At 36.6% G+C, this 8,654-nt stretch overlaps 2 non-coding genes across 2 annotated transcripts; both read right to left on the reverse strand.

The window, feature by feature from the left end:
- Window positions 1–603: 603 nt before the first annotated feature.
- Window positions 604–711, reverse strand: LOC148579790 (small nucleolar RNA R71). Its single transcript, XR_015899651.1, has one exon. It is a non-coding gene; the product is annotated as a small nucleolar RNA R71 (small nucleolar RNA).
- A 6,535-nt stretch (window positions 712–7,246) lies between these two features.
- On the reverse strand, window positions 7,247–7,354 carry LOC148579791 (small nucleolar RNA R71). The gene has a single exon (XR_015896619.1). It is a non-coding gene; the product is annotated as a small nucleolar RNA R71 (small nucleolar RNA).
- Window positions 7,355–8,654: the final 1,300 nt, after the last annotated feature.

Consider the following 8,654-nt stretch of genomic DNA (forward strand, 5'->3'; position numbering starts at 1 on the left):
TAAAAGAATCTCTATACTGTGACATAGAGGATTCCTCTTCTTTTCTGTTCTCTTCTTTTTCATATGAGCAAGAATAAGGATAAGAACATTCTTGTTGAAGCTGATCTTGAACCTGAAAGGACTCTGAAGAGGAAGCTAAGAGAAGCTAAAACACAAAACTCTGGAGAGGACCTAACAAAAATTTTCGAAAAAGAAGAAGACATGGCCGAACCCAATAACAATGGTGGAGATGCAAGGAAGATGCTTGGTGACTTTACTGCACCTACTTCTGACTTCTATGGAAGAAGCATCTCAATTCCTGCAATTGGAGTAAACAACTTTGAGCTTAAGCCTCAACTAGTTTCTCTAATGCAGTAGAATTGCAAGTTTCATGGACTTTCATTGGAAGATCCTCATCAGTTTTTAGCTGAATTCTTGTAAATCTGTGATACTGTTAAGACCAATGAGGTTAATCCTGAGGTCTACAGACTTATGCTTTTCCCTTTTGCTGTGAGAGACAGAGCTAGGATATGGTTAGACTTATAACCTAAAGAAAGCCTGAACTCTTGGAAAAAGTTGGTCAATGCTTTCTTGGCCAAATTCTTTCCATCTCAAAAGTTGAGCAAGCTTAGAGTGGAAGTCTAAACCTTCAGACAGAAGGAAGGTGAATCCCTCTATGAAGCTTGGGAAAGATACAAGCAATTGATCAGAAAGTGTCCTTCTGACATGCTTTCAGAATGGAGCATCCTATGTATATTCTATAATGGTCTGTCTGAATTGTCCAAGATATCATTGGATCACTCTGCTGGTGGATCTCTTCATCTGAAGAAGACGCCTGCAGAAGCCCAAGAACTCATTGAAATGGTTGCAAATAACCAGTTCATGTATACTTCTGAAAAAAATCCTGTGAATAATGGGATGACTCAGAAGAAAGGAGTTCTTGAGATTGATACTCTGAATGCCATATTAGCTCAGAATAAAATATTGACTCAAGAAGTCAATATGATTTCTCAAAATTTGACTGGAATGCAAGCTGTATCCGGCAGTACTAAAGAAGCTTCATCTGAAGGAAAAGCTTATGACCCTAAGAATCCTGGAATGGAAGAAGTGAATTACATGGGAGAATTCTATGGAAACACTTACAATCCTTCATGGAGGAATCATCCTAATTTCTCATGGAAAGATCAACAGAAGCCTCAACAAGGTTTCAATAATAATAATGGTGGAAGAAATAGGTTTAGCAATAGCAAGCCTTTTCCATCATCTTCTGAGCAACAGACAGAGAATTCTAAGCAGAGCCTCTCTGACTTAGCAACCATAATCTCTGATCTATCTAAGACCATTCTCAGTTTCATGACTGAAACAAGGTCCTCCATCAGAAATTTGGAGGCACAAGTGGGTCAACTAAGTAAAAGAGTTACTGAAACCCCTCCTAGTAATCTCCCAAGCAATATAGAAGAGAATCCAAAGAGAGAGTGCAAGGCCATAAATATACCCAACATGGCCGAACCTGTAGAGGAGGGAAAGGTAGTGAATTCCAGTAAGGAAGACCTCAATGGACGTCCACTGGCCACTAAGGAGTTCCCTATTGAGGAACCAAAGGAATTTGAGGCTCATATAGAGACCATAGAGATTCTACTGAACTTACTGTTGCCATTCATGAGCTCTGATGAGTATTCTTCCTCTGAAGAGGATGAAGATATTATTGAAGAGCAAGTTGCTCAATATCTAGGAGCAATCATGAAGCTGAATGCCAAGTTATTTGGTAATGAGACTTGGGAGGATGAACCTCCATTGCTCAATAATGAACTAAATGCTTTGGGGCAACTGAAATTACCTCAGAAGAAATCGAATCCCGGAAAGTTCTTAATACCTTGTACCATAGGCACCATGACCTTTAAGAAGGCTCTGTGTGACCTGGAATCAGGAATAATGCCACTCTCTGTAATGGAGAAACTAGGAATCTTTGAGGTACAATCTGCTAAATTCTCACTAGAATTGGCAAACAAATCAAGGAAACAGGTTTATGGACTTGTAGAGGATGTCTTAGTGAAGGTTGAAGGCCTGTACATCCCTGTTGATTTCATAATCCTAGACACTGAGAAGGATGAAGATGAATCTGTTATCCTTGGAAGACCCTTCCTAGCCACAGCAAGAGCAGTGATTGATGTGGACAGAGGAGAGTTAGTCCTTCAATTGAATGAGGACTACCTTGTGTTTAAGGCTCAAGGATCTTCTTCTGTAACCATGGAGAGGAAGCATGAAAAGCTTCTCTCAATACAGAGCCCCTACACTCAACTTCTAAGTTTGGTGTTGAGAGGCCACCATTAAGCTCTGAGTCTCTGTGAAGCTCTCTAAGAGATTACTGTCAAGCTATTGACATTAAAGAAGCGCTTATTGGGAGGCAACCCAATGTTATTTAATTATATTTATCTATTTTTCATTGTTATTTTATGTTTTCTTTAGGTTGAGGATCATGTGAAGTCACAAAAACAACTGCAGAATTAAAGCGGAATCAAAAACAGCATTAAAAATAGTACACTCTGGAGGACAAGCTTACTGGCGTTTAGGATAGCAGAATGGGCGTTTAACGCTCAGCCTGGCAGCATTTTGGGCGTTAAACGCTATAATGGGCAGCATTCTGGGCGTTTAACGCCAGAAAATGATGTCTGGCGTCTGGCTGGCGTTAAACGCCAGAATTGGCAGACAGACTGGCGTTTAACGCCAGAAAAGGGTGTCTGGCTGGCATTAAACACAAGAAAGGGGTAGCAGACTGGCGTTTAACGCTAAAATTGGCACACAGAGGGCGTTTGAATGCCAGAATGGTGCAGGGAGCAGAATTCCTTTACACCTCAGGATCTGTGGACCCCACAGGATCCCGACCTACCCCACCTCTTCTTCTCTCCTCTTCACACCTTTCTGTACCACTCTTCCCCAAATACCCTTGACCAATCTCATCAATAACTCTTCCCCAAATACCCTTCACCAATCAAATCATACCCTCTTCTCTATAATCTCTTCACCACTCACATCCATCCATCATAAAACCCTACCTACTTCACCATTCAAATTCAAACCATTTCCCCCCAAACCCACCCCTTCATAACCGAATTCCCTCTCTCTCTTACCCTATAAATACCCCTCCTTACCACCTTCCGTTCCACACATCATACACAATAACCCCCTGATGAGCGGATAATTCATACCCTTTTTGGCATTGTTTTTACATAGTTTTTAGTATGTTTTACTTAATTTTATTATATTTTTATTAGTTTTTATGCAAAAATCACATTTCTGGACTTTACTATGAGTTTGTGTATTTTTCTGTGATTTCAGGTATTTTCTGGCTGAAATTGAGGGACCTGAGCAAAAATCTGATTCAGAGGCTGAAAAAGGACTGCAGATGCTGTTGGATTCTGACCTCCTTGCACTCGAAATGGATTTTCTGGAGCTACAGAAACCCAATTGGCGCGCTCTCAATTGCATTGGAAATTAGACATCCTGGGCTTTCCAGCAATATTTAATTGTCCATGCTTTGCCCAAGTTTTGACGATGTAAACTGGCGTTTAAATGCCAACTTCCTGCAGTATTCTGGCGTTAAATGCCAGAACTGAGTTACAAGCTGGAGTTAAATGCCCAAACTGAGACCAAAGCTGGCGTTTAACTCCAAGAAGAGTCTCTACACGTGAAAACTTCAATGCTCAGCCCAAGCACACACCAAGTGGGCCCCGGAAGTGGATTTCTTTACTATCTACACTTAGTTACTTATTTTCTGTAACCCTAGCTACTAGTTTAGTATAAAAACTACTTTTAGTGATTTATTTTATATCCTTGATCAGTTTTATGCTATCATAGATCATATTGTACACGTTTGGAGGCTGGCCTCACGGCCATTCCTAGACCTTCTGTTCTTATGTATTTTCAACGGTGGAGCTTCTACACCCCAAAGATTAAGGTGTGGAGCTCTGCTGTTCCTCATGAATTAATGCAAAATACTATTGTTTTTCTATTCAATTCAAGCTTATTCTTATTCTATGATATTCATTCTCACCTATGAACGCGTGCCTGACAACCACTTCCGTTCTACATGAAAACAAGCTTGAATGCATATCTCTTAGCCTCCTGGTTCACGATCAGAGTCTTCGTGGTATAGGCTAGAATTATTGGCGGCCATTCCTGAGATCCAGAAAGTCTAAACCTTGTCTTTGGTATTCCGAGTAGGATCTGGGAAGGGATGACAGTGACGAGCTTCAAACTTGCGAGTGTTGGGCGTAGTGACAGACGCAAAAGGATCAATGGATCCTATTCCATCATGAGTGAGAACCGACAGATGATTAGTCGTGCGGTGACAGCGCATTTGGACCATTTTCACTGAGAGGATGGACGGTAGCCATTGACAATGGTGATTCCCCCAACATACAGCTTGCCATAGAAAGGAGTATGAATGATTGAATGTAGGCAGTAGAAAAGCAGAGATTCAGAAGGAGCAAAGCACCTCCATACGCTTATCTGAAATTCTCACCAATGAATTATATAAGTATTTCTATCTTACTTCATATTTTATTTATATTTTAAGTATTAAAATCTCATAACCATTTGAATCTGCCTGACTGAGATTTACAAGATGGCCATATCTTGCTTCAAGCCGACAATCTCCGTGGGATCGACCCTTACTCACGTAAGGTATTACTTGGACGACCCAATGCACTTGCTAGTTAGTTGTGCGGAGTTGTGAAAAAGAATTGAGATTATGAACGTGCGCACTAAGTTTTTGGCGCATTGTTAGAGATCACAATTTCGTGCACCAAGTTTTTGGCGCCGTTGCCGGGGATTGTTCAAGTTTGGACAACTGACGGTTCATCTTGTTGCTCAGATTAGGTAATTTTATTTTAATTTTAAGCTTTTTGTTTTTATTGTTTTTATTTTCAAAAAATTTTCAAAAAAAATGAAAATAAATTCTTCTATGACTTCAGAATTTTTAAGAATGAATTCTAGAGTTTCATGATGATCTGTTGAAGTCTGGCTGGCTGTGAAGCCATGTCTAATCTTTTGGACCTAGGTTTCAACTTATCATCACAGGAGCTTGTTGATTTCTATCAAGCTTGCTGTTGAATGTAATGATATGCTAAAGCTTGGCTGGCCATTGGCCATGTCTAGTGTTTTGGACCGGAGCTTTCATTGAAGGCTTGGCTGGCTAGTAAGCCATGTCTAATTCCTGGACCGGAGTTTTAGGCTAACATTGCATGATTCCTGGAATTCTTATTAAAAATTTTGAAATCCTTATTTTTCTTTTTTTAAAATAATTTTCGAAAAATACAAAAAAAAGGAATAAAATTATAAAACCAAAAATAATTTTGTGTTTCTTGTTTGAGTCTTGTGTCAATTTTTAAGTTTGTTGTCAATTGCTTCTTTTTAATTTTTCTTTAAATTTTCGAAAACCCATGCATGATGTTCTTCATGATCTTCAAGTTGTTCTTGATGAACTTCTTTGTTTGATCTTTGCATTTTCATGTTTTGTGTCTTTTCTTGTTTTTCTTATGCATTTTTAATTTGTTAGTGTCTAAACATCGAAAATCTCTAAGTTTGGTGTCTTGCATGTGTGTCTTTTCTTAAAAATTTCCAAAAATAAGTCCTTGGTGTTCATCTTGACATTCAAAGTGTTCTTGGTGTTCATCTTGACATTCAAAGTGTTCTTGCATATTCTTCTTGTTTTGATTCATAATTTTTATGTTTTGTTTCAATTTTGTGTTTTTCTCTCTCCTCATTAAAAATTCAAAAATAAAAAAAATATCTTTCCCTTATTTTGCTCATAATTTTCGAAAATTTGAATTGATTTAGTCAAAAGTTTTAAAAATCTAGTTGTTTCTTATGAGTCAAGTCAAATTTTCAATTTAAAAATTCTATCTTTTCAAAATCTTTTTCAAAAATTAAATCTTTTTCATTTTTACTTTATTTTCGAAAACTTTTAAAAATTAATTTTCAAAATCTTTTTCTTATTTTTTTTACTTCATGTTTTCGAATTTATTACTAACATTTAATATTTTGATTCAAAATTTTCAAGTTGTTACTTGCCTATTAAGAAAGGTTCAATCTTTAAAATTCTAGAATCATATATTTTAGTTTCTTATTAGTCAAGTAATCAACTTTAATTTCAAAAATCAAACCTTTTTAATTTCCTTTTCAAAACTTTTTCAAAATAATTTTCAATCATATCTTTTTCAAAATCAATTTCAAAATCTTTTCTAACTTCTTATCTTTTCAAAATTGATTTTCAAATCTTTTTCAACTAACTACTTGACTTTTTGTTTGATTTTAAAAGTTATTCCATTTCAATCATATCTTTTTCAAAACCACCTAACTACTTCTCTCTCTCCAATTATCGAAAATTACTAACCCCTTTCTCAAAAATTTGTTTTAATTAACTAATTGTTTTAACTTTAATTTTAATTTAATTTTATTTCTCTTTCTAATTTTTGAACTCTAACTAATAATTAAAATAAAAACAAAAATATTTTTCATTTTATTTTAATTTAAATCTGAATTTTTCTCTCTCTCATCTCTTTCTATTTATTTATCTACTAACACTTCTCTTCTACTCACAATTCGAACCCCCTCTTCCACTCTGTGTTCGAATTATTCTCTCCTCTTTTCTTCTACTCACATAAAGGAATTTCTATACTGTGACATAGAGGATTCCTTACTTTCTTGTTCTCTTCTCTTTCATATGAGCAGGAACAAGGATAAGAACATTCTTGTTGAAGCTGATCCTGAACCAGAAAGGACTCTAAAGAGGAAGCTAAGAGAAGCTAAAGCACAACTCTCTGGAGAGGACCTAATAGAAATTTTCGAAAAAGAAGAAGACATGGCAGCCAAAAATAACAACAATGCCAACAATGCAAGGAAGATGCCTAGTGACTTCATTGCACTTTCTTCTAACTTCTGTGGAAGAAGCATCTCAATTCCTGCCATTGGAGCAAACAACTTTAAGCTTAAGCCTCAATTAGTTTCTCTAATTCAACATAATTGCAAGTTTTATGGACTTCCATTGGAAGATCCTCATCAGTTCTTAGCTGAATTCTTGCAAATCTGTGACACTGTTAAGACCAATGGAGTTGATCCCGAGGTCTACAGGCTTATGCTTTTCCCTTTTGCTGTAAGAGAAAGAGCTAGAACATGGTTGGATTCACAACCTAAGGAAAGCGTGAACTCTTGGAAAAAGCTGGTCAGTACTTTTCTGGCCAAATTCTTTCCACCTCAAAAGATGAGCAAGCTTAGAGTGGGAATCCAAACCTTCAGACAGAAGGAAGGTGAGTCCCTCTATGAAGCTTGGGAAAGATATAAGCAATTGATCAAAAGGTGTCCTACTAACATGCTTCCAGAATGGAGCATCATATGTATATTCTATGATGGTCTGTCTGAGTTGTCAAAAATGTCATTGGACCATTCTGCAGGAGGATCTCTTCATCTGAAAACCCCTGGAGAAGCTCAGGAACTCATCGAAATGGTTGCAGATAACCAGTTCATGTACACTTCTGAGAGGAGTCCTGTTAACAATGGGACGCCTCAGAAGAAGGGAGTTCTTGAAATTGATACTCTGAATGCCATATTGGCTCAGAATAAAATATTGACTCAGCAAGTCAATATGATTTCTCAGAGTCTGAATGGATTACAAGCTGCATCCAACAGTACTAAAGAAGCATCTTCTGAAGAAGAAGCTTATGATCTTGAGAACCCTGCAATGGTAGAGGTGAATTACATGGGAGAACCCTATGGAAACACCTATAATCCTTCATGGAGAAATCATTCAAATTTCTCATGAAAGGACCAATAGAAGCCTTGATGAGAGGAACTTTTGCGTGGTGTAGAAATTTGCGGATAAATCCTCGTTGCAAGTATAGTTTCTAAACCTTCAAAAGTCCTTTTATGCAAATGTTTTGGTTGTCACAAGTAACAAACCCCTAAATAAATTGATAACCAAAGTATTCAAACCTCGGGTCGTCTTCTCAAGGAACTGCAGGGAGGTATGTTCTTATTATTGGTTATGGAGATTGTAAATTGGGGTTTTGAGAATGAGGAGGGAATGATTTAATTAGCAAATAAAGTAAATGAAGAACAAGCAATTTAAATGGCAAGTAAAATAAATAAATGACTGTAAATAAACTTTTGGCAAGGTATGAGAAATTAGAGGTCCTATCCTAGTTACCCTTATCAATGATAATGAGAATTGAATCTTAATTCCACTTTGTTAACCTTTACTAAGATAAAGGAAGGTCAAGGGATTAATTGGTTGATCTTCGAATCCTATTTATTTCCTAAGGAAAGATTGGGATTATTGAAGTTCAATTCAATTAACAAAGATAACAATTACCATTCATGTTTGAGTTTGATAACTCCTGAATTACTGATTTCTTAACCAAGACCAAAAGGGAGGAAAGTAAATCTACTGGAATAAAAATGTCTTCAGATGGGAATAACAATAATGTAAATAAGAGTAAGCAATATTAAACTGAAATAACTCAAATAACATTAATTCAAAAGAGTAATCTGTAACATGAATGTAGCATAAGCAAAATAGGCAACATAACTAATATAAGCATTAAAGTATCTAAAAGTAAGAGATAAATATAAAGTAAAAGAACATTGAACCTGGGATCGAGAGTCACTCCTAAAACTAA

This window comes from Arachis ipaensis, chromosome B10 (genome assembly GCF_059453495.1).
Source record: "Arachis ipaensis isolate K30076 ecotype BB chromosome B10, ASM5945349v1, whole genome shotgun sequence".
Taxonomy (NCBI): Eukaryota; Viridiplantae; Streptophyta; class Magnoliopsida; order Fabales; family Fabaceae; genus Arachis; species Arachis ipaensis.